The sequence below is a fragment of the Bubalus kerabau genome, chromosome 5, assembly GCF_029407905.1.
Source record: "Bubalus kerabau isolate K-KA32 ecotype Philippines breed swamp buffalo chromosome 5, PCC_UOA_SB_1v2, whole genome shotgun sequence".
Taxonomy (NCBI): Eukaryota; Metazoa; Chordata; class Mammalia; order Artiodactyla; family Bovidae; genus Bubalus; species Bubalus kerabau.
In genome coordinates, this window is record NC_073628.1 from 28,763,505 (window position 1) to 28,791,198 (window position 27,694).

General features: G+C 40.0%; 1 protein-coding gene across 2 annotated transcripts in view; it reads left to right on the top strand.

The window, feature by feature from the left end:
• The window catches only part of NELL1 (neural EGFL like 1), a 1,034,994-nt gene that overhangs the window by 621,420 nt on the left and 385,880 nt on the right, over positions 1-27,694 (top strand). The window lies entirely within an intron of this gene.

Here is a 27,694-nt window from a genome sequence, read left to right on the forward strand (position 1 = left end):
TAGCAATCAGAATCCAACAACACATTAAAAAGATCATACACCATGACCAAGTGGGCTTTATCCCAGGGATGCAAGGATTCTTCAATATCCGCAAATCAATCAATGTAATACACCACATTAACAAATTAAAAAACAAAAACCATATGATTATCTCAATAGTTGCAGAGAAAGCCTTTGACAAAATTCAACATCCATTTATGATCAAAACTCTCCAGAAAGCAGGAATAGAAGGAACATACCTCAACATAATAAAAGCTATATATGACAAACCCACAGCAAACATTATCCTCAATGGTGAAAAATTGAAAGCATTTCCTCTAAAGTCAGGAACAAGACAAGGGTGCCCACTTTCACCATTACTATTCAACATAGTTTTGGAAGTTTTGGCCACAGCAATCAGAACAGAAAAAGAAATAAAAGGAATCCAAATTGGAAAAGAAGAAGTAAAGCTCTCACTGTTTGCAGGTGACAAGATCCTCTACATAGAACACCCTAAAGACTCTACCAGAAAATTACTAGAACTAATCAATGACTATAGTAAAGTTGCAGGATATAAAATCAACACACAGAAATCCCTTGCATTCCTATACACTAATAATGAGAAAACAGAAAGAGAAATTAAGGAAACAATTCCATTCACCATTGCAACAGAAAGAATAAAATACTTAGGAATATATCTACCTAAAGAAACTAAAGACCTATATATAGAAAACTATAAAACACTGGTGAAAGAAATCAAAGAGGACACTAACAGATGGAGAAATATACCATGTTCATGGATTGGAAGAATCAATATAGTGAAAATGAGTATACTACCCAAAGCAATCTATAGATTCAATGCAATCCCTATCAAGCTACCAACAGCATTCTTCACAGAGCTAGAACAAATAATTTCACAATTTGTATGGAAATACAAAAAACCTCGAATAGCCAAAGCGATCTTGAGAAAGAAGAATGGAACTGGAGGAATCAACCTACCTGACTTCAGGCTCTACTACAAAGCCACAGATCAAGACAGTATGGTACTGGCACAAAGACAGAAATATAGATCAATGGAACAAAATAGAAAGCCCAGAGATTAATCCACGCACATATGGACACCTTATCTTTGACAAAGGAGGCAAGAATATACAATGGTTTAAAGACAATCTCTTTAACAAGTGGTGCTGGGAAATCTGGTCAACCACTTGTAAAAGAATGAAACTAGAACACTTTCTAACACCATACACAAAAATAAACTCAAAATGGATTAAAGATCTAAACGTAAGACCAGAAACTATAAAACTCCTAGAGGAGAACATAGGCAAAACACTCTCTGACATACATCACAGCAGGATCCTCTATGACCCACCTCCCAGAATATTGGAAATAAAAGCAAAAATAAACAAATGGGACCTAATTAACCTTAAAAGCTTCTGCACATCAAAGGAAACTATTAGCAAGGTGAAAAGACAGCCTTCAGAATGGGAGAAGATAATAGCAAATGAAGCAACTGACAAACAACTAATCTCGAGAATATACAAGCAACTCCTACAGCTCAACTCCAAGAAAATAAATGACCCAATCAAAAAATGGGCCAAAGAACTAAATAGACATTTCTCCAAAGAAGACATACAGATGGCTCACAAACACATGAAAAGATGCTCAACATAACTCATTATCAGAGAAATGCAAATCAAAACCACTATGAGGTACCATTTCACACCAGTCAGAATGGCTGCGATCCAAAAGTCTACAAGTAATAAATGCTGGAGAGGGTGTGGAGAAAAGGGAAGCCTCTTACATTGTTGGTGGGAATGCAAACTAGTACAGCCACTATGGAGAACACTGTGGAGATTCCTTAAGAAACTGGAAATAGAACTGCCTTATGATCCAGCAATCCCACTGCTGGCCATACACACTGAGGAAACCAGAAGGGAAAGAGACACGTGTACCCCAATGTTCATCGCAACACTGTTTATAATAGCCAGGACATGGAAGCAACCTAGATGTCCATCAGCAGATGAATGGATAAGAAAGCTGTGGTACATATACACAATGGAGTATTACTCAGCCATTAAAAAGAATACATTTGAATCAGTTCTAATGAGGTGGATGAAACTGGAGCCTATTATACAGAGTGAAGTAAGCCAGAAAGAAAAACACCAATACAGTATACTAACACATATATATGGAATTTAGAAAGATGGTAACAATAACCCTGTGTACGAGACAGCAAAAGAGACACTGATGTATAGAACAGTCTTATGGACTCTGTGAGAGAGGGAGAGGGTGGGAAGATTTGGGAGAATGGCATTGAAACATGTAAAATATCATGTATGAAACGAGTTGCCAGTCCAGGTTCGAAGCACTATAGTGGATGCTTGGGGCTGGTGCACTGGGATGACCCAGAGGGATGGAATGGGGAGGGAGGAGGGTTCAGGATGGGGAACACATGTATACCTGTGGCGGATTCATTTTGATATTTGGCAAAGCTAATACAGTTATGTAAAGTTTAAAAATAAAATAAAATTAAAAAAAAAAAAAGAAAAGAAAAAAAAAAAAAGTCAACAGATTCCCTTTATTGAGGTCAGGAGTACACTACACTTATCTCTCTCTGAGTGTATATGGAATGAAAAGTGAACTAGGCTATTATTATAATTATCATTGCTTCTGTTTTCACAAAAATGTGCCCATCTGTAGTGTGATAGAGGTATTATTTGCATGTTCTGAATTTTCAGGTGACTGGTGGTCACAGTTAGAAGGCACATTTTATAGTGATAAATTTTTAAAATGGATGTTTCCTGTGAGGATTTAGTATTGCTCTTTGTTTTGATTCTATTACCGGAAGCATCTCAGAACTTAAAAAGAAGGCCAAAGAAGGGGGTATGGTCACACTTTTATGGATCAACAAATAGTCCCATCAGTAGTCAATAGTGATTTCATCAGACCTAGAATCTGAGCTGTTTCGGTTATCTCTTAGGGCAAAGGTATCACAACACGACCTCACCCATTTTTCAGTCTAAAGACGAAGAGCAAATTGGACATCTAGGAATCTGTTAAGCTTTTTTCAGGACATTTCAATCTGTTTTTAAACTGTTTAGCACTGAGAAGTGATAGCTATTTGTAATATTTAAACAATTAAAATGAATATAACTATTGCACACCCTGAAAGTTATTTCTTGTCATTTCTTCTCTTCTTCTAAACATAAAATAATGGTAAAGACTCTGGTTATTTGACTACTCCTATATGAAAATTCATGAGAAATGCTGGGCTGGAAGAAACACAAGCTGGAATCAAGATTGCCGGGAGAAATATAAATAACCTCAGATATGCAGATGACACCACCCTTATGGCAGAAAGTGAAGAGGAACTAAAAAGCCTCTTGACGAAAGTGAAAGAGGAGAGTGAAAAAGTTGGCTTAAAGCTCAACATTCAGAAAACAAAGATCATGGCATCTGGTCCCATCACTTCATGGGAAATAGATGGGGAAACAGTGGAAACAGTGTCAGACTTTATTTTTCTGGGCTCCAAAATCACTGCAGCTGGTGATTGAAGCCATGGAATTAAAAGACGCTTACTCCTTGGAAGAAAAGTTATGACCAACCTAGATAGCATATTCAAAAGCAGAGACATTACTTTGCCAACAAATGTCCGTCTAGTCAAGGCTATGGTTTTTCCAGTGGTCATGTATGGATGTGACAGTTGGACTGTGAAGAAGGCTGAGCCCCGAAGAATTGATGCTTTTGAACTGTGATGTTGGGGAAGACCTTGAGAGCCCCTTGGACTGCAAGGAGATCCAACCAGTCCATTCTAAAGGAGATCAGTCCTGGGTGTTCTTTGGGAGGAATGATGGTAAAGCTCAAACTCCAGTACTTTGGCCACCTCACGCAAAGAGCTGACTCTGGAAAAGACTCTGATGCTGGGAGGGATTGAGGGCAAGAGGAAAAGGGGATGACAGAGGATGAGATGGCTGGATGGCATCACCGACTCTATGGACGTGAGTTTGAGTGAACTCCGGGAATTGGTGATGGATAGGGAGGCCTGGCGTGCTGCAATTCATGGGGTCGTAAAGACTTGGACACGACTGAGCAACTGAACTGAACTGAACTGATATGAAAATTCAAAAGTTTTGAGTGATTTTTAATGCCTCAAATAGTTGGTTTACCTTATAGAAGAATACGATTCCTTTTCAAAGAGGTTGGCAGGCAGAAAGCTTAAATTTAAAATATTTTGTAGTATTGATACTCTCAAGTAAATCAGAAATAAAGAATGAAGTTTCTCCTGATATTATACAATAAATAGGAAACTGGATCATTCTTCAATAACTGGATAAGGTTTGGTTCTGAATGCAGACCCAAATAAATAAATAATAGGAATTTTGTTGCAGAAATCTTGAAAAAAAATCAATAAATATTTGAAAATGCGTTTGCATTTTAGAACCAGTCAGCATCTTTGGCATAGCCACAAGGAAATAAAGAAGCATTTGAAAAAAACAAACAAAAAAAAAAGTCTTTATAGAGGAAAAAAAAATCCTCCTGTAAGTAAATCTAAAATAGAAGCATTTCAGAAACTTTGTGTCCTGGAGAGGCTGGATAGTTTTGAGTGGAACTTCTACAAAGTTATCAAACACCAGAAAATTTCACAGATCAGAAGCCTTTTCATTTGATGTTCCTGATTCCCCCCCTCCCCGCTCTGAGTGACAGGGATAAAGCAAAGGTTTTAGAGACTGTCTGCTGTTTTTACTTTGGGCACTGCGAAGGGAGAAATTCGAATCAGATTTTTAGATTGCTAGGATATGTCCTACTTTGTGGAAAAAATACCTCATAGTATTTATACTTGCAATTCTTAGCTTTGTAGGTTTTATAAGATTAGATGCCAGCTGCACTGGGTCTCCTGTTTGGGGAAACTCACAGATGTAAATAATTTCCATTCCATCAACTTTCACTCCTGTTGAGCCACAGAATAGTTTTAATGTCAGTGTCCTTCACATTGGAAGATTCCCCAGCTATGAAGCAAAGGCCATGGCTGAACACATTGACCTTTACTTTGTTAAACTATTTCTTTAGGACAGACTGATGTTAGTTATTGGTGGCATTTTTAGGGGCTCTGTCTCCTGCTGCTGTGCCTGACCTGTGGCCTCCGTACTTCCTAATTCCCACCCTGATACCCACCTAACAACCTCCAGGCTGGAGCTCGCCTCTGCAGTTACGCTTGTCTTTTGTGAATCAGTTAAGCCGTGGCCATTTGCCTGAAATAGGCTGAGTTATTTTCCCCAATTTTATCTTGTGGAATAGATATTGGGAAAGGTTCAACAGAAAGACCAGATAGCTTGGTTGTTCTGAACCTTCACTTCTTTCTGGGGAGATTTAAGAAAAAGGCTTACATCTGGATTCACCATCAAAATTCTGATTCAGTTGTTCTGATATGGGCACTGGTTCATTTTTAAAACCTCAGATGATTTTATATGTGGACAAGAAGATCTAGGAGCTAGGTCTAGGCTTAGGATTTTCAAAGTATAATTCCTGGACCAGAAGTGTGACTATCACTTGGGAATGTATTGGAAATCCAAATCCTCCCTATCGGGAGGCATGCCAAAGTTTGAGGAAAATTGATGCTTTTGAATTGTGGTGTTGGAGAAACTCTTTGGAGTCCCTTGGTCTGCAAGGAAAGCAAATTGGTCAATCCTAAAGGAGGTCAACCCTGAATATTCACTGGAAGGACTGATGCTGAAGCTCCAATACTTTGGCCACCTGATGCAAAGATCTGACTCCCTGGAAAGTACCCTGATGCTCAGAAAGATTGAAGCTGAAAGGAGAAGAGGGTGACAGAGAATAAAATGATTAGATAGCATCATGGCCTCAATGGACATGATTTGCGCAAACTCCGGGAAATACTGGAGGACAGAGGAGCCTGGCGTGCTGCAGTCCATGAGGCCACAAAGAGTCAGACATGACTTTGCGACTGAACAACAGTGACAAAGTTTGAGAACCGCTGGTCTAGAGTGACCTCCTAGGGTGGGAAGAAATGGCTTGAGGCTATGCTCCATTGATACGCCTGTACTATATGCGAAACGTGGGTCAGCACAGAGCCACATCTAGGAGTAAGTCTGACACTAACCACAGGGAAGCAGGCAGAATACTGAGATTCATGCTAGCACCCCGGCATCTCAGGAAGTTCTCTATCAGGAGATAGGACCCAATTCCAGCCAGTGGTAGTTAGCGTGTGAGCTTTAGAAAGATACTGTATTGGTTGCAAATCCTGGACTTTACTTTTATTAACTCAGCAAACTAACCTCTCTGAATTTCATTTTTTCACATAGGTGAAACAGGGATGGTAGTTACTACCTTTCTAGGTTACTGTGACAGTAGAATAAGATCGTGAATGGAAAATATCCAGGAGGAGTAAATGTCTAGGACATGTCAGGACAAAAATGCATTCTCCAGAAATTATTGATATTATTATTTCTGCATAAGAACAGTCATTACATTGTATGTGGCACTGTCTCTGTTTCCTCTTGCATCCATGGTAAATATTATGAATTAACCCCAGCAATCTTCCTTGTGTATTGAGGCTCTGAGTGTTTTCCGATACAGCACTCTAGGCAAACACACTCAGACCTGGTTTTCACATGAATCCCATTGTAGAGACAGCTGCTTTCACTGTGCCCATTGCAAAGGGAGAAACCCATATCAGAGTTTTAGATTGCTGGGTATATCCTACTTTTATGGGGGGGCGGTGGGAAACTTGGGATTAAGAATGCAAAAATCTTCTTAGGGGTACTCCTGTTTCTCTGTTTCTTTCCTGCCCACATTTAAGAAACACCTGATATACAGCAATGTCCAGTAGATGCACAATGCTGTGCATGCATGTGAAGTCACTCTAGTTGTGTCCGACTCTTTGTGACGCTATGGACTGTAACCTGCCAGGCTCCTCTGTCCATGAGATTCTCCAGACAAGAATACTGGAGAGGGTTGCCATGCCCTCCTCCAGGGGGATCTTACCAGCCCAGGGATCAAACCCCCATCTCTTATGCCTCCTGCATTGGCAGGCGGGTTCTTTACCACCAGTGCCACCTGCACAGTGCTGTTGCTGCTGCTGCTGCTGCTGCTCAGTTGCTGCAGTTGTGTCCAACTCTGTGTGACCCCATAGACGGCAGCCCACCAGGCTCCCCCATCCCTGGGATTCTCCAGGCAAGAACACTGGAGCGGGTTGCCATTTCTTTCTCCAATACATGAAAGTGAAAAGTGAAACTGAAGTCGCTCAGTCATGTACGACCCAGCGAGCCCATGGATTGCAGCCTAGCAGGCTCCTCCGCCCATGGGATTTTCCAGGCAAAAGTGCTGGAGTGGGGTGCCATTGCCTTCTCCTCCTGCACAGTGCTAGCCACATTTAAAAGTTCTGATAGCCACAGTAAGAAAATAAGAACTTTAACTTGAGACGTTGTGTGTCCAGAGCTCATATTTCTAATCCCTTCACGTTACCACCTTTAGAGAGGACAAAACCTTATCTCTGACCTTTATCTATGCTCTGACCTAGAAATTCTCCAGAAAAACCTTTGGCTCTGCTCTGATTTTCTACTTCCTCCCCTATTAATACATTGCTAGACAGCATCAACCAGAGGAACTGAATATAGAATTTGGTGACAGGTTTCACCAACTCTATAAACATATACCTTGAAATTCGCAGGGAGGTCATGTAGTTAATGAAAATCTATTTTTGAGTGTTGCAAAATTGCTCTTCCTTAGGTTCATTTTAGGGTCTATCTATGTCAGGTGATAACTGAAATCACTGCAGAGAGAAACTGTGAAACCACTGACAGGTGGTGAGTTATCCTTTAGCATACCTCATTCTGAAGATAGAAGGCTGTCTCAGAGGAATGAGCACAGTCTTTCCAGGTGCTTGATCTCATTTCATCCCAGCTCCACAAAAACCTCATTGAGTTCCTGTGTCCCATCACGCCATGGGCACAAAGCCATGGATACTGTCCCAGGAATCTATTGCTGTCTGATGGACACCTTAAACTTAGTCATGTAAAACAACCACCATTTACTAAACTCATAAATTGTGTGGGTGAATAATCTAGACATGGCCCGGCAGGGATGGCTTGCATCTCCTTGATACCTGGGCCTCAGCTGGGAAATCTTAAAGGGCTGGGAAGAAGTCTCAAACAACTGAGCAGTGCCATCTTCCGAAGGCTTCTGTCCTCATGTGTCTGGTGCCTGGGTTGATATTTCTTGAAAGCTGGGCTCAGCTGGGACTGTGACCTGGAGCCTGTACACATATGTGCCTGGCCTTGTATCTTCAGCTTTTCACCACCTGGCACTGGGTTCTGGGAGGTAACATCCTGGGATGGGACATCCAGAAACTGCCAGACTCTTTCTGACCTTCACCTTGGAAGTCACGTGACATGGTTTCTGCCACATTCCCTTGATTACAAATGCATTTGTATGGGAGGAATAGATTGGTCTCCATGACTCAGGGAAGGGTGAGATTATATTGCAGAATAGCACATGATCTGGGAGATATGGTTTTGTCCATTTTTAGAAACTCTGCCACAGGCCCAGAGGAGAAGATGGTACTTGTTACTATCTGTAAACATCAGGGGAGTTACCCAAAGGTGGAGAGACGGGCATGGGACACCTATATCAAGCAGCTTCCTTTTCCTTTGGAAGGAATCCTGGCCCACAAGTGCATATTCATTATGTAAACGGGGTTATTTCCCCTGCCTGTGGTTCCATGCCATGGAAACATTGGGGCAATTTCTATAGAACCGTCACCTTGCTGTAATGATTTACTGTATGAACTCTAGTGTTGCTTTGACAGTTAGACTCAGTTTGTTTGCTGTTTTATTTATAATTATTTTCAAAATTGATCCCCTGTATCATCTTGCCTAGCTAACTCCCATTCAGTTCTTTCATTAAATGTCACTTCCTCCAGGAAGTCTTCCCTAACTCCTCACCTGGATTGTGTTCTCTTGTTGTGTATTATTATTATTTCTAGTGTTTACTATCTGTGACTAGAAGGCTTGATTTGTCTCTAGATAATAGGCTCTAAGAAGAGCCTTCCTAAGAAGACAGGACCAATGTCTACCTTTGTATTCCCTCTGCTGAGCATGTTGAAGAAAGTTGCTTTCGAAATCTATTCTTGAACATGTCCGGTCTGGAGGGGTAAAGAAGACAACAAAAGGCAGGGAGAGGACCACAACATTTTCATGACGTACTTCTCTTCTTCCTCTACCTCCTCCTTTTTATTTTTCCACTTCATTCATGGAGGAAATCAATTGCAGAAACCTCCCAGCACACTTACCTAAGCCCACTGGGCCCCCAGTAATCTCCGTATTAAGGATCGTGGAAAGTAGCTAATATCATACACTATGCTGGGTAGACTCTCCCAAGAACGAGGAAGGAAGAGGGCAATGAATTAAGGATGGTCAACCACGAGTGTACCTTCCAGTCCATGAGGCTGAGAAAGCTTAGTGTCTTCTTATGTATGCTCTAGGGATTTTCTTGTTAATACAGATTCTTAGGAATGCTCACCAGAGAACTGAGACAGTATAGACAAATTGTAAGCCTCTTTCAAGTTTAATAGATACATACTTCAGTATTTTTAGAATGGCACTTCCTTTGATAATTGGCCTGGCCTGTGTGTGCGTGTGTGTGTAAAATTAATTTTATTGAAGTGTAGTTGATTTATAATGTGTTAATTTTTTGCTGTTCAACAAAATGATTCAGTTAAATATGTATATATGTATGTGTGTATACGTGTGTGTGTGTGTGTGTATATTCTTTTTCACTTTTCCATTATGGTTTATCACGGGGTATTGAATGAGTTCCCTGTGTTATAGCATAGAACTTGCTTTCAATCCATGCTGTATATAATAGTTTGCATCTGCTAACCCCAGGTCCATTCCATCCCCCTCCCCACCCTCTCTCCCTCTTGGCAGCCACAGGTCTGTCCTTTTTACCTTTGAGTCCATTTGTGTTTTGTAGATAGGTTCATTTGTGTTATATTTTAGATTCTACATATAAGTGCTATCATATGGCATTTGTCTTTCTCTTTCTGACTTACTTCACTTAGTACAATAATCTTTAGGTCCATCTATGTTGCTCTGGAGGAGGGTATAGCAACCCATTCCAGGATTCTTGCCTGGAGAATCCCCTGGACAGAGGAGCCTGGCAGGCTACAGTCCATGGGGTCACAAAGAGTTGGGCATGACTAAAGTGACTGAGCATGCACGCATGTTGATGCACACGGCATTATTTCATTCTTTTTTAAGACAGACTGGTATTCCTTTATAAATATGCTCCATGTATTTATCCATTCATCTGTCAGTGAACACTTAGGTTGCTTCCGTGTCTTGGCTATTAACGGTGTTGCTATGAACATAGGGGTGCACGTATCATTTTGAGTTATAGTTTTGCCAGGATATATGGCCTGGCATATTTGAAGTATTCTTATTTTCAGAGTCCTAGACTAGCTGCATTAAAAAAACAAAACTACCAGTTACTGAGCATCTAGTATTAGGTATTAGGAACTGTGCAAACCTTTTGAATTACATATTTCTTAATATTCCCAACTCCACAGCAAGTAGGTAGCATCATCTCTCTATAAAGATGGGGATATGGGGTCTCAGAAGGGTTAAGTGACTTGCTGATATAGAGTTGCTTTATGTAAGGACTGGTTTTCAAACTCAGTATGTGTGTCTCAAATACCTGCTCTTCCCTGTACCCTGAAAACACTGTCACATGATTTCATTATGAACTTTGTATCCTCAGCCCTCTTTCTTTCAGTCCTCCAGGGTCTCTTTTCTAGGAAACATGAGGGGCATCAGGACTTGGTTCCTCACTGTCATCCTAGCACCTCAGTGGTTGAACAATTGAACATAATACTGGAAAATTATTTTTCTAGCGCTGCCATAACAAACTGCCACATGATGAGTGGTTTAAAACCACAGGAAAGCTTTCTTGCACAATTTTGGAGGTAAGAATCCAAAATCGACGAGCCAGCAGGGCCACACTCCCTCCCCGCTCTGTTCTGTCTTCTAGGGGCTCTGGTGCTCCTTGACTTGCGGCTGTGATGTGTCCAGGCTCTGTCTCCAGCTGCACATGGCCTTCTTCCTGTTATGTGTTCTCTTCTTGAAAGGGTACAAGTCAGTGGATTTAGGGTCCACCTTCATCCATTATGGCCTCATCTTAACTAATGACACATGTAAAGACCCTGTCTCTTGTTAAGGTCACATCCTGAGTTTCTAGCGGATATGAATTTGGGGAAGAAGCATTATTCAACCCACTACAGATGGGGATGGAGAAGGAATTCAAAAGGAACAAAGAGGGGACATATTGGAAAGCAGGGTAATAAGACTAGCACATTTTCAGGGTTCTGTGTTTCCCTTTAATTCTACTCTTTTTTTCTCTGGGGCTTCTGAGCCCAAGAGCACAAGGAAAGACATAATCATGTATTAAAACAGGAGTAAAAGAGACTTTTTTGTTTGGCCAGTCTTCTTCCCAGATTCCTTGTTTTTCTGCACCATCACCTTGCTTCAGACAGAGAAAGACCAATACATTCGTGTCAAGAATTCCTGAAGCAGAAGGCGAACTTCTGTGATAAAGAAAAACATCAATACAGCATTCATTTTCTCTCCATGTTTCATATTTAGGCAGTTTTCTTCAGAATCTCTCTGGGTAGCTGTGGAACCTACACAATAGCCATCCAGCCTCTTCACAGCAAAAAGAGAAAAGGGTCACTTTGGGGATGCTTTTGTGACCATTCCATAAAGCCAAAGTCCAAAAGCAGTTTCACATCTTTATTTTATTCTCATTTTGGATATTTCTATTGGTTAGGTGTTTAAAAGAAGCCCAGAAACACTGGAGTGCAGTTCAGCTCTTCATTAATTTTGTAGTTTAATGATGCATTGCTAAATTAGCCCTGTGGAACAAAACTAACATTTACTGAATCTGTATTGCTTAGCTGGTACACACTAGACACTTCATGCTCGATCAGTTACTCTTCCCAGCAGCTCTGCATGATGGATCTTATTGCTTCCAATTTTTGGTGACAACGCTGAGATTCAGAGAGCAAGCAACAGAGCTGGATTTGGATTCAGAGCCTTGGGGACATAAACAAAAGTAGAAAGCCTCTAGAAGTATCTTCCTATAATTATTGAGGAAAAGCTCATGGAAAATGCAGGCCAATATCACACCGTGAAGATGTTGATGATGGTGGTGGTGGTGGTGGCGGCCTCTGCCATTTTCGGAGCATCCACTATGTGCCCAAAATAATTTCACAAAGTTTATTCCCAATAGCATTCACTGTATAAATGTTTTCTGAATGTCTTTTTCATAGTATAATCAGTTTGGACCTGATGAATCAGACCCTAAACCTGGCTTTCTACTCCTAGGCATGCTATCATTGTCTCTTTTATATCCGTAGAAACTGTGGTGCAAAGAATTTGTCAAATCTCTCTGGGATTTGTATCCAGAACTAAGATTCACATGCAGATCTGTCAGCCTCCAAAACTTTGTCTTTTCGATACAAACTTGGTTGCACTGAAAGCATTTTCCTTTTCCTTAAAAGACAAACACGCACTTTTTTTAGCAGTAAAAGATACATATTGTTTGTAAAAAATTCATAAGTACAAACTGAATGAAGTAAATAATAAAATGCCTTCCATTTATCCTCTGCCCAACTTCCCAGTGTAAATCATTGCTAATGGTTTAATATACATTTTATAGATGTTTTTATTCATGTACAAATATGTGTAAATGATTACTATATATTATATATAACATGCCATACTTTATATATAGTACTGTATATCCAAATAGAAAAGCACTTGATTGAGTGAGCTACACTGTGGTTTGTTTCTCTCTGCTGTGGAGGAATTAGGGTATGTTTTACAGAAACTAATAATAAAAGTAAAAGATTATTTGATGCAGATCACACACACACCAGAAAGGATGGGAATTGGCTTGTTTCCTTTCACTTTTTGTTTTTGCTTCTGCAGCGATTCTGCCGTATCTGTTCTACCCATATTCCTACTCACGATTGTGAGTTGAGAATAGTTTTTGGTCCTAGAGACCCAAGCCTCTTTGCCAATGGGAAGACTTAGTACACTTTTTTTCTGGAAACAGTTTAAGTGTCTACTGACAGATGAATGGATAAAGAAGATATGGCATATATGTATATATACTGTGAAATACTAGTCAGCCAAAAAACATGAACTCTTGTCATTTATGACAACATGGATGGACTTTGAGGGCATTGTGCTAAGTGAAATCAGTCAGATGGAGAAAGAAAAATACCATATGATTTCATTGATGTGAAATATAAAAAACAAACTAAAAAGTGAATAACTGAACAAACCAAACAAAATCAAACAACTAGATACAGAGAACAGAGCAGCAATTACCAGAGGGGAAGGTTTGGGGATGCAAAATGGGATAAGGGGGTCAACTCTATGGTGACAGAGAGAAACTAAATTTTTGGTGGTTCACACTGAAACTCCAATCCTATGGCCACCTGATACGAAGAGCTGACTCATTTGAAAAGATCCTGATGCTGGGAAAGATTGAAGGCAGGAGGAGAAGGGGACGACAGAGGATGAGATGGTTGGGTGGCATCACCAACTCAGTGGACATGAGTTTGGGTAAACTCCGGGAGTTGGTGATGGACAGGGAGGACTGGCATGCTGTGGTTCAGAGACTGAACTGAACTGAACTGACACTGTAGTGTATACAGAAATAGAAATATAATGTCATATGCATGAAATTTGTATAATGTTACCTCATTTTAATAAAGAAAGAAGAAAAAATTGGAGACTGAGTCTTCCAGAGGGAACTGGGATTATAGGACTTGGTATCTGGGAAGTAGTAAAAATAGTCTAAGCTATGGTAATTTAGCCCCAGGAGAGGCAATATAGAGGCCTCCCGATTCTTCATTGGTGTCCCCAAGAGAGGGTGAATAATGGGTATACAGTGGACCCCCAAATTCAGGTTCTAACTACTGGAGTACCTGCTCTGGGCAAAGATTTCAGCACCTGAGTTTAGCAGGTGAATGGCAGGGCTTCATACTGTTCATGGGGTTCTCAAGGCAAAAATACTGAAGTGGTTTGCCACTGCCTTCTCTTTGACAGTGTATTAAAAAGCAGAGACATTACTTTACCAACAAAGGTCCATATGGTCAAAGCTGTAGTTTTCCAGTAGTCCTGTACAGTTGGACCATAAAGAAGGTTGAGCACTGAAGAATTGATGCTTTCAAAGTCTGGTGCTATAGAAGACCCTTGACAGTCCCTTGGACTGGAAGGAGATCAAATCAGTCAATCCTAAAGGAAATGAGCTGATTAACTTGGAAGGACTGATGCTGAAACTGAAGCTCCAATCCTTTGGCTACGTGATGTGAATAGCCCAAACTTTGGAAAATACCCTGATGCTGGGAAAGATTGAAGACAGGAGAAGAAGGGGGAGACAGAGGATGAGAGAGTTGGATGGCATCATTGACTCAATGGACACGAGTTTGAGCAAACTCTGGGAGATGATGAGGGACAGGGAAGCCTGGTGTGCTGCAGTCCATGGGGTAATAAAGAGTTGGACACGACTTAGTGACTGAGCAACAACAAAGCAGGGCTTCAAGCCTCCGTTTAATCAGCCAGAGTAATAACCAGTGTGAAAACCAGACAGCCTTCCCACAAGGTTTTGCCTGAGACCCACAGAACCGTGATAGAATCCCACAAAGAGCAAAGTAGGGTGGAGTGGAGTTCAATAATAAATGAGATTTAGTTGTCCATTCTGGCAAATAGAGGGCTTACAGGGCTTAGAGTTGTATTTACTCTGAGTTAGAAAATTGTTTCTCAAATTCATGCACTGTGTTAGATTGCAAAGACATTTGTCCTTGAGCCTAAAGAACAGATTTTCAGATTTCACATTTAAGAAACTGGGAATGAATGCATTTTATATATATTTACTTCTTCCTCCTTCCCCCAATATTACTATTAAATAAATGTTGTTTTTTCAATTAAGGAAATGTAGTACGTTCCTAGGATATTAGCAAAATAACTAACGTTTCTAATCCTTCTTTGCAGAACATTTCACCCAAGAATGATATCTGATGAGTCTTCCCATCCTTGTTTTAAGACATGGCTAGAGATAAAAATGCCAGTTTAATTAAGAACTTTATACTTAGTAATTTTTAACAGCTTTATTGAGGTATAGTGTATGTAGCATAAAGTTCACCTCGTTAAAATGTATACTTCAGGGAATTCCCTGGCAGTCCTGTGGTTAGAACTGCACACTTCCACTTCGTGGGACTCAAGTTCGATCCCATCCTGCAATATGCCAGGTGTGGCTAAAAAAATAACCCCCCAAACAAGCAAGCAAAAAAAAAAACCACCCAACAGTGTTTTACTAACCCACACTAATTAGAACAAAAACTATCTCAGTGAGAGTGACAAACTCAAACAAACAAAAATCTTAAAAAAAAAATAAAAGCACAGTTCAGTTGTTTTAAGTGTATTTTCAGAGTTGCACTTCTGTTATAATACTCTAATTTTAGAACATTTTTATCACCCCAAGGAGAAAACTTGTATCCATTCCCTTGAACTTAGCCCTAAGTAGCCACTTACCTAGTTTATGATGCTCTAGATTTGCCATCTGGATGTTTTATATAAATGAGAATGTAAAGCAGGTGATTGACTTCTTGTACTTAGCAAATGTTTTTGAGGTTTATCCATGATACATGCTGTTATATGTAGCAGTCTTCATTCTTTTCTTTCTTTTAAAAAAGTTTTTTTATTTTTTTCACCACACTGCATGTGGGCTCTTAGTTGCCCCACCGGGGACTGAACCCACACCCCCTGCATTGCAAGTGCGGTTTTAACCCCTGGATCACCAGGGAAGTTCTGCTTCATTAGTTTTCATTATTGAAAAATATCCCATTATATTGATATACCACATTTTCTTTATGCAGTCATATGTCAATGTCTTTATGGGTTGTTTCCACCTTTGGCTTTTATGAATGATGCTTGTGTGAATCTTTGTGTGGATATATAAATTCATTTTTCTCAAGTGTATGCTTAGAAGCAGAATTGCTGGAGCATGTGGTAATCGTATATTTACTACTTTGTGGAACTGCCAAGTAATTTCCAAATATTTCATTCCCATTAGCAGTGTAGAAGGGATTCTGTTTCTTTTCTATTTTATAGATAATTTCTGTGATCGGTCTTGATTATAGTCATTGTGGTGTGTGTGAAGTGGTCACTGTGGTTTTGCTTTGGGTCTCCTTCATGACTAAAGATGTTGAGTATCCTTTCATGTGTTTATTAGAGATTTATATGTATGCTTTAGCAAAATGTCTATTTAAATACTTTTCCCATTTTCTAATTGGGTTACTTTTTTATTACTGAGTTGTAAAGGTTATTTATATTCAATATTGCTTAAAAGATGCATGATTTGCAAGTGTTTTCTCAGAGTCTAGGAGTTGTGTCTTTAGTAATTGTTTATGAAGGAAGTGGCCTGCCTCAGAGAGAGCTCCTTAAACCTCATTCCTTTCTCCTTTTCCTACAGTCACTGTGATAAATGAATATATCAACACATCATTACCTGATTGTATTTCATTTATAAGTTTTTCCCATCTAAGTTTTCCCCAGCTGCCTGATTCAATTACCTTTTCCTTTTCTTAATTCTCCTTGCTGCTGCTGTTCAGTCGCTCAGTCGTGGCCAACTCTTTGTGACCCCGTGGGCTGTAGCCCACCGGGCTCCTCTGTCCATGGAGATTATCCAGGCAAGAATCTTGGAGTGGGTTGCCATGCCCTCCTCTAGGGGATCTTCCCAACCCAGGAATCAAACCCAGGTCTCCCTCATTGCAGGTGGATTCTTTACTGTCTGAGCCACATATTATAGGGGAATCTTTCTGAGCAAGGTAATTGAGCATTCTTTACTCTGAGGAGGTGAGGACTGAACTGGATACCCAGGATAAGCAAGTGTTTATGTGGCTAAGAAGGAAGAGCATGTGAAAGTTTCTGTGACCCAAGGGGACAAAGCCCTTTTGAAACAGGAAATAGAGCACTATGGTAGGAGCTGAGCAGACAAATGTGAAAATGAACTCAGGGAGTCAGGTTGGGCAAACCCGTGACAGGCTGAGGAGGTTATATTAAAAATGTTTGTCCACATTTTAAGACCAGTGAAAAGTAATTGAGGGGTTTTAGAAAAGACTGTAAGATGATCACCTTTGAATTCCAAAGAATGAATTGAAAAATGAACAGTGATTATGAGAGTTCCATTTAGAAGCAATAGGAAGAGTTCAAGTATTGACCGCTTAGATGTGGGTAAGATGATGGTAGCTTCGATGAAGGTGGGAGAAATGAAGATAAAAGAATGAATCTGAAAGACATTTAGAAATAAAAATCAATGAAACTTGATAGTTTGATAAGAGATTATGGTGCTAATTCTTCTGCCATGATTTGACTGTAACTGTCTTGGTTTGACTCTCCCATTCTACCCCTTGGAGCACTTAAAACCTCTCTTTTCCCATTTCTTCATTTATAAAATATGGATGGTAGTATTTAATTCATATGAATGGTACAACACTTTTAGAGCAATATCTAAATCATAATGTTTGCTCAAAAATATGCTAAACAATTAAATGTGTTCATGTTTATGAAAAATTCCAATTATTAGTGATTTGTCTCTTTGAAAAAGTGAAGGAAAGTGAATATTTTCCTAAAAATTAAACACACTGAAGACTTATGGTTCTGGGCAAGTTGGACTATCCTCATTCCTCCCAGGTCCTTAACAACTAAAAAACCCTTGGATATAACACAACAAATTCCCAGGTAGACTCTGAAAGGTGGGTAGAAGAAGAAGGACTACATAGCAGCTCTGGGAGATGAACAAGAATGCATTGAGTTCCCTGTTTTTGTTTTGCCTTTGGTGTCTCTCAGATGGGGAGCTGAAGAAGTCTGGAACCTGAATCCACAGATAGGCACAGAGGAGAGACTGCTCCTAGAGAAAGAACGAGAAAAGGGAGTCTAATAGAACAGAAAACCTTTCTGAAAACTCACCCTCCTTGAACCATATGATAGTAGGAAATCTGCTTGGCAGAAGCAGGTGGTACTTTAGGTCCCTCTCTGTGGGGATGTTGGTGGGCCCCACATGGAGCTGGGCCTCCCCTCCTGTCCAGCAGCACACAGACTGTGCAAAGCCAGGGCAAGGCAAGGTTTGTGGGCAGTCTGTCTCGCCCCAGCTTCAGTGCCAGGGGGTCCATCAGAACCTCCACCTCCACCCAGGATGGACAAGGCTGTACGACATGCAGCTGCCATTACACTTAATGCTGAAAGACTGATTAGTTTCTCCCTCACACTGGGCACAGCCCAGTGATGGTGTGTTCCCACTCCTGTGTGACACAGCACTGGAGATCTTAGCCGACAGAATAAGGTGGCAGCACAAGGAAACAAAAGGCATGCATATCAGAAAGGAAGAAATAAAGCTAATCCTATTTACAGATGACATGCTTGTCTATGGAGTCAATTCCGAGGGATCTACAGGAAAATAGTACAACTAATAAGTGAGTTCAGCAGAGTCACAAGCTGTACAAGATTAACACACAAAATTGATTTTATTCCTATATACTATCAAGTGATACATAGAAATTAAAATTAAAAAAATAACATCATATACAGTCACTCTGAAATAAAGTGAAATTCCTAGTTATAAATCTAATGAAACATGTACAGGGTCTGTGTACTGAAAATTGCAACACACCAATGGAAGAAATAAAAGTGTAGGTAAATGGGGAAACATACTGTGTTTACAGGTTAGAAGGTTCAATATAGTAAAGATGTCAATACTCCACCTATACATTTAATAAAATTCCTGTGAAAATTCCAACAAGATTTTCTCTAGAAATGGGCAAACAGTATCTAAAATATATGCAGAAAGGGAGAGGAACTAAGATGACTAAAACAAAATGGAAAGGGTAAAGTGAATTACCGTTGTATGATATGAAGGCTTTCTATACTCACAGTACTCATGGCAGTGTGGAATTGGCAGTGGAATACGCACACAAATCAATGAAACAGAATAAAGAATCAGGAAAGAGAAGAATGCAAATACAAACAATTGGTTTTTGACAAAAGCTTTTGCAATTCAATGAAGGAAAAGTAGCCTTTTCAACAAATGACATGCATAGGCCAAAACCTAAGCTTCTTACCATATGCAAAAATAAATTCCAAATGGGTCACGAACTTATAATCTATGACGTAGAAGTACAAAACTGTTAAGAAAAAAATGGGAGGAAATCTTTGAGATCTAGGGCTAGAGAGAGTTCTTACATGTGATATCTAATGCACTATTAATAAAATGAAAAATAGGTAAATTGAATTTCATCAAAAGTAAAACATTTTGCATTGTGAAAGGCTGCAACCAGGATGAAAATACAAGCTAGAGACTGTGAAAATATCTGCAAATCCCATATCCAATGAAGGCTTTATATCTGGCATATATGAAGAATTCTCAAAACTCAACAGAAAAGAAAAAAAGATCCAGTTGTAAAATCAGCAAAAGACATTTCACCAAAGATATAGATGGCAGAGGAACATGTGGAAAGATGCTATCATCATTGGCTATTAGCAAAATGGCAAATTAAGATCTTAATGCGGTATCATAACACACACAATATGAATGACTAAAATCGTAAAAATGACAGCTCCAAGTGCTAGCAGTGATGTAGAGAAATGATCACTCATGCATTGAGAGTGGGAATGTAAAATAGTACAGCCACTCTGGAAGTTCATTTGGTGGTTTCTTACAAAACAAAATGTGCACTTACCAGATGCCCCTATAATCACACTCTTGGATATTTATCCCAGAGTAATGAAAATATAGCCACATAAAAGCCTGTGCACAGATGTTTGCAGCACCTTTTTTCAGAGCTGTGAAGCACAGGAAACAATCCAAGTCCCTTCAGCATGTGAATGGTTGAACAGACTGATACATCGCTCCAGTGGAATACTACACAGCAGTAAAAAGGGATGAGCTATTGAAGCTACAACAGTCTGAATGCAACTCAAGGGCATTAAATCTATTTTTTAAACAGTCAGTCTCAAAGTTTACTTAACTGTGTAATGCCACTCTATCACATTGTCTAAATGACAGCTGTGGAGAACCAGATTAGTGGTTGATAGGGGCCAGGAACTGGGGGTGACGAGGTGTAGTGTGGAGAGGTACAAAGACATAGCATGACTGGTGGTTGTGGTTACACAAACTTATACCAAGTTAATATTGCTTAGAAATGCACCCACATATACATAAACACAACGTGAATGCAGTTGGAAAACGTGGTAGGAACTGAATAGTTCTGTAGACTACTTAACAGTGATACATGGATGTCAGTTTTCTGGTTTAGATATGACGCTACTGCTGTATAAGACGGCACTGTGGAGAGAACTGGGTGAAGGAGATAAGGGGCACTTTGTATTACATTTGCGGCTTCCTGTACGTCTATGGTTTCTTTTTTTTTTTTTTTTTAAGGTAAAAGAAATTATTTACATTGTGACCAACACTGTAGACATTTGAATAGCTTCATAATACTCTGGGGTTTGGAAAGAATGCAAGAGAAAGAACGAGGATATTGGGGTTCAAGTCTTTGACATACAACTTATTATCTATATACATATAGATGCTCCAAACTCCAATTTCATCTGTGAAATATGACTTATAAGACCTGCTTGGCATATCCCAGTGAGGTCACTATAACATTTTTTTTTTAATGCAAACTGGATTACTTTGAACAAAGTGAAGCTGTGGCCAGTCAGATCCCAAACGTAAGAGATTTGCAGTCACAGCTGTAGTGACTGTTTCAGTAGCTTGTTTGGATCCTGCTTAATTCACTAAGAAAAAGTGTGTTAATTGAAAATGGCTGTTGATTACAGTGTTACAGAAGTGGATGGGAGTCCTTCTGAGCCATCCCATGAAAAAGAGAAGGAAGGAGAAAGGATCCATGTGATAATGACAATGTTTAATGAGTACTCATTAAGTATTAGCCAAGTAATTAATTAAATATTAATTAAATTAAATATTAGCCAACATAGCAATAATTATCATCAGTATGGAGAGTTTGACAATATCATTATTTCTTTGTCCTGAGTGGTTTGATACTCCAAATTTACTATAATCAAGCTGATTTGTATGTCAACAATCCTAAACATGAATCCTTCACCTTCCCAATCTATAGTCTTGTTTCTTGGGAACTGTAATTGAAGCTAAGCAAATATTTCTTTGTTTAATATCTTCGTGACCCCATGGACTATACAGTCCATGGAATTCTCCAGGCCAAAATAGTGGAGTGGGTAGCCATTCCCTTCTCCAGGGGATCTTTGCAACCCAGGGATCAAACCCAGGTCTCCCACATTGCAGGCAGATTCTTTACCAACTGAGCCACCAGGGAAGCCCAAGAATACTGGAGTGGGTAGCCTATTCCTTCTCCAGCAGATCTTCCCAACCCAGGAATTGAACCGGGGTCTCCTGGATTGCATGTGGATTCTTTACCAACTGAACTATGAGGGAAGCCCAATATCTTCAAAGAGGTATTCTAATTTAAGTGTATTTAGAATTCTATCTGTTCATAGCTTTCCTGCCTGAACTTCCAGCCCTTAAAGAAAAAGCGAATTTTCTTAACCAGCTTAACCACCATTCAACAATGAAGTCTGCTCACAAGTAACTAATAATAGTGGGGAAAATAGCAATACTAGTGGTAGTAGTAACAATGATAATAAAATGAGCACTTACTAGTTACAATGCTATAATAAATTTCATATCTATATTAACTGAGTCCTCATCACAACCCTGGGAGATGGGTTGTATCCTATTCACATTTTATATATAGAAACTAGAAGACACTGGCTGTTTGAGTCACTCAAATGCCTATGGCCAGTAAGTGGCATATCCAGGATCATCTAACCCAGGCTGTGTGCTTCTAAAGCCTCTTGCCTCTATGTCCTGCCACCTGTCACAAATGCTTGTCTCACACTGTCTACAGCATCTCCAGCAGCTGGAAGGGAATTTGAGATTTTTAGGAGGAGACCATTTCTTCTGTTGCCTTCTCTGTCAAACATAGTTTTGAAGGTGCTGATAACTTTGAAAACTTAGGCGTGACTAAAGATAATAGAGGGGGAATATTTTGAAAACCTTGTCCTTTGAGGATAGATTGGATTTTCATTGGGTATTTGGGGCCAGTACAGGAAAAGACAGTCTTTATTCTTGGCATCATAGGATCACTTCCCCAGTGTCTAGAGTCATAAGTCCAAACCCCTCCACTTGGTAGTTTTGTGATGTTAGAGTATTTAATAATGTAATCTTTAAATTTAATAATGTCTTCATTCCTTCATTGTAAATATAAGCATATTTCCTGTGGTTGTTGGAAGAATTAAATGACACATATATGATAATTTTTAGCTCAGTTGGGGAAGGAAATGGCAACCCACTCCAGTATTCTTGGGAAATCCCGTGGACAGAGAAACTGGTGGGCTGCAGTCCATGGAGTCACAGAAGTCAGACACAACTAGTAAGTAAACCACCACTGCCACCATTTAGCTCAGTGCTGGGCACTCTGGGTTCACTATTTTTATGTGAAGTAGGGCTTCCCAGGTGGAGCTAGTGGTAAAGAGCCAGTGCAGGAGACAAGAGAAACCTGGGTTTGATCCCTGGGTTGGGAAGATCCCCTGGAGGAGGGCATGGCAACCCACTCCAGTATTTTTGCTTAGAGAATCCCATGGACAGAGAAGCCTGGTAGGCTACAGTCGATGCGGTTGCAAAGAGTCTGACACGACTGAAGTGACTTAGCACAGCACATGTGAAGTAGAGGGAGGTAAAGTCTGGGTTATAGAAGATTTGCTACAGTTTGTCTCCTCAAAGTTAACTAGTTCATAGGACATTCATGATAAAGCTTGCAAATCTCATCACCATATTGTGATATCATTGCCTCCAAAGTGATACAAGATATTAAATTTATTAAAAGCTCCAAGATGGGTTAAATTCTTATGGTGTCAAAGGCGCATGGAAGCCTGCACGGCAAGACTATTCATATGAAATGGTATTTGAAGCCAGGCAAGGGCATAGATTTTTCACTTCATTGTGAGAGTACTTTGAGTCCAGAAAACTCATGACAAACTAGAGAGGTAGTAATTAACTTATACACTTGCAAGATAGTGATAAGGCTACCTCATCAGAGAAGGGGCTTTGCATCAAGAATAGTGGGAGATAACAGGATCAGTTCAGTTCAGTTGCTCAGTCGAATCTGCTTCTTTGCGACCCCATGGACTGCAGCACGCCAGGCTTCCCTGTCCATCACCAACTCCCAAAGTTTACTCAAACTCATGTCCATTGAGTCAGTGATGGCATCCAACCATCTCATCTTCTGTCATCTCCTTCTCCTCCCACCTTCAATCTTTCCCAGCATCAGGATCTTTTCAAATGAGTCAGCTCTTTGCATCAGGTGGCCAAAGTATTGGAGTTTCAGCTTCAGCATCAGTCCTTCCAATGAATATTCAGGACTGATTTTCTTTAGGATGGACTGGTTGGATCTCCTTGCAGTTCAAGGGACTCTCAAGAGTCTTCTCCAACACCACAGTTCAAAAGCATTAATTCTTCGGTGCTCAGCTTTCTTTATGTGAGTCCAACTCTTACATCCATACATGACTACTGGAAAAATAGCTTTGACTAGACAGAACATTGTGGGCAAAGTAATGTCTCTGCTTTTTAATATGCTGTCTAGGTTGGTCATAAGTTTTCTTCCAAGGAGGAAATGTCTTTTGATTTCATGGCTGCAGTCACCATCTGCAGTGATTTTGGAGTCCAAAAAAAAAAAAAAAAAAAAGTCTGTCACTGTTTTCATTGTTTCCCCATCTATTGGCCATGAAGTGATGGGACCAGATGCCATAATCTTGGTTTTCTGAATGTTGAGCTTTAAGCCAACTTTTTCGCTCTCCCCTTTCACTTTCATCAAGAGGCTCTTTAGTTCTTCTTCATTTTCTGCCATAAGGGTGGTGTTATCTGCATATCTGAGGTTATTGATATTTCTTCCGGCAATCTTGATTCCAGCTTGTGCTTTATCCAGCCCAGCTTTTCTCATGATGTACTCTGAATGTAAGTTAAATAAGCAGGGTGACAGTATACAGCCTTGATGTATTCCTTTTCCTATTTGGAACCAGTCTGTTGTTCCATGTCCAGTTCTGTTGCTTCCTGACCTGCATACAGATTTCTCAAGAGGCAGGTCAGGTGGTCTGGTATTCCCATCTGTTGAAGAATTTTCCACAGTTTGTTGTGATCCACACAGTCAAAAGCTCTGGCATAGTCATTAAAGCAGAAATAGATGTTCTTCAGGAACTCTCTTGCCTTTTTTTGCTGATCAGGCAGATGTTGGCAATTTGATCTCTGGTTCCTCTGCCTTTTCTAAAACCAGCTTGAATATTTGGAAGTTCACGGTTCATGTATGATTGAAACCTGGCTTGGAGAATTTTCAGCATTACTTTACTAGCCTGTGAGATGAGTGCATTTGTGCAGTAGTTTGTGCATTCTTTGACACTGCCAAAGAATGATTCATGACATTGTACAGGAGACAGGGATCAAGGCCATCCCCAAGAAAAAGAAATGCAAAAAAGCAAAATGACTGTCTCAGGAGGGCTTACAAATAGCTGTGAAGAGAAGAGAAGTGAAAAGCAAAGGAGAAAGGGAAAGATATGCCTATTTGAATGCAGAGTTCCCAAGAATAGCAAGCAGAGGTGAGAAAGCCTTCCTCACTGATAACAGGATAGGTGTGTTAATTAACCCAATGGGATAATCCTTTCCGACTGTATATCAAATTATTACATTGTACATTTTCGGTATCTTTCAATTCTATTTGTTAAGTATGCCTTTATTAAGCTGATGATGGGAGTGGGATGGTTGGAGACTGGAAAGATGACAATGGACCAGACTTCTGGAATGTTGCATAAAATCATACATTTCTCCACACTGTTGTTTTACCTGGAGTGCCCTTCTTGAGTATTTCTGGCTGAGAAAACCATGACCATTTTTAAAAGGCTAGTTCAAATACTGTATCTTTCAAGAAGATTTTTCTGCCTATTAGAAGGCATTTCTTCCATCCAGTGAACTTCTTTTTGATTTACCTTTGTTTCTCTTAGCAAACATAAGCACACATGCTCGTTTGCCTAGGAAATTCTGAGTTATGCCTCTTATTCCAGTGTAGTTATTAGCAAAGTCCCCTTTCACTCTAAAATATGTTCTGTTTATATGATAAAATATAAGGTCACCCACTTATAACTCAGTGCTTCTCCCTTGTGTTCTGGTTAGTGACATATTGCTGTCTGGTGACCTATTAAAATGTTCATGTGAGCAGGGACCATATCTACTCATTTGTAGTCCCAATGCAGACTCTAATAATTATTTACTAAGTGGATTTGAATAAGTATATTGAAAACTCTTGGAGTCTGATCCTTTATTCTTAGACTTTTTTGTGTTCCTAGCGTCTTTTGGTATTGCACCTGTACCTATGAGGTGCTTGCTAGGTCTGTAAATGTGGTCAGACATTCACAGGGCTCTACTATTTCTGGAACAACCTGAAGATGATTTAAGCGCTGACTAGAAGTGTGTCTTCATAAATCTCCTCCCCTCACACTGCTTGCTAACATGTGCACATCCTCTGACAGTTTGAGTTGGTCTTCCGGCCTTAAGAAAAATTTTCTTTGGAAAAATGCAAGGTGTTAAGAGCAATGGGCAAGTATCTACTTGACCTTATTGCTTGTGGGTGACTGAAACAGCTCTACTTTGCAGAATTTAACTTTTCTCTAGGACTCTTTAACCTAGTCCCTGTTAGGAAATTTAAAATAAAAAATTAATGAAGATAGTCATTTTTCACTTGATTGCTACATTGATCTAATAGTTTGCTTAACAAACTATATTGAGAGTTTAGTTTTGTTCAGTTAGTGTTGTTTTCTTTGAGGTTTCTAGCTGGGATTTCAACTATTGTTTTATAGTCTTTTATGACTTCAATAACCCTACTTGATTTTTCTCCTTAAAATTTCTAAGTCCTAGTAGCAGATGTTAAAGGGAGTAAAGGGAATAAAATTTATCATATTATTTATTTATAGAGGAGTCATTTAGGTGAATATAAAAACTTCCCAGTGATGAGGGTCGAGAGTGTAGTTATCTGTGAAATCTTGATTTCTAACTGGGAATCTTTCAGTCTATTTCATAGTGTTAGATATACTTTCCCTTGTGTCTTGTGAATTAAGGATGCTATGACTGTTTGAATATATGGAGAAGGAAATGGCACCCCACTCCAGTACTCTTGCCTGGAAAATTCCATGGACAGAGGAGCCTGGTAGGCTACAGTCCATGGGGTTGCAAAGAGTCGGGCACAACTGGGCGACTTCCCTTTCTTTCTTTCTATAGTTTCTTTTGGGGAAAGAAATGGCAACGCATTCCAGTGTTCTTGCCTGGAGAATCCCATGGACGGAAGGGCCTGGTGGGCTGTGGTCTATGGGGTTGCAAAGAGTCGGATATGACTAAGAAACTAACACACACACACACACAACCATATTACTATACCTCAGGCATCAGCAGAGTGGTTAAATTCTGAACCCTGTGAAAATGGTTAGTGCTCCTCTGCTAGGCTGTATTTGCTGTCCTTCCTCTTTAGTTTTACCCTCCTTGTTCTTTCGGAGAAGGATATTGAGAGGATGAGACAGGTGGTTGGGCCACTAGCTGAATCCTGGCAATCAGAGCCTCCACATGCAATCCCTGTCCTTGTAATATATATTCTGGCCACTGTTCCTACAGTCAGAGCTGTTTCAAGGACACAGCCCTGAAAGAGCAAGATATTGTTGAGACCATCAGGATGTAATATGTGACTGAACCCCATTAAGGCCTCTATATACACTTTTAAGATCTGGTGGGCAAGTGCAGAAATCTACTGGTCTTGCACTCACCCAAGACCAGCCTCATATGTAAGTCCCCTTGCTTATTAAATCTGTGTCTCACAGTCTGGAGTGTCTGCCTTTTTCTTTGGTCTCTCCTTGCTCTCTTTGTATAAAGGCCAGTTTCAGATTTTACCCAGGAAGCTTCCAAGGTTTCCAACCAACATGTTCTAAAGAAGCCATGGGCTCTCTCCTGTGAGTTTCTTTTCCTTTTCTTTTCCTCAACCTTACAGGAAGGTTCCCAGCCTTGGGGCTGTTGACATATCAGACTGGTTGAATTCTTTGTTGTGGCGCGCTGTCCTGTGCATTGTTGAACGCTTAGCAGCATCCCTGCCCTCCATCCACTAGATGCCAATAGCATCACCTTTCTCAAAGCACAACAACCAAACATCCTCAGACATTGTCAAATGTTTCTAGGAGGAAGAAAAGATGCAGAATTGAACACCTCTCCCCGCCACCCCTTGAGAACCCGGCCTTGGAGCCTCTGCAGAAACCTTTGCAGCCATGAAAGAAGCAGTGACCTTAGAGCAGCACTTAGGAAACATTGTGACTTGGATAAATCTCTTGACTTCTCTGACACTTAGTCTGTTTCCGTGCAAAGTGAAGATAATAATATACATCATCTAGAGCTGTTGAGATTTCAAGGTCCCAATGCATGGTAGTCACTTTCATTCTTACCTGGTGAGTTCCAGCTAGCTTTTCCAACGTCAGAGATTCCAACTTCTGAAAAGGTGTCTCTCTTTCTTACC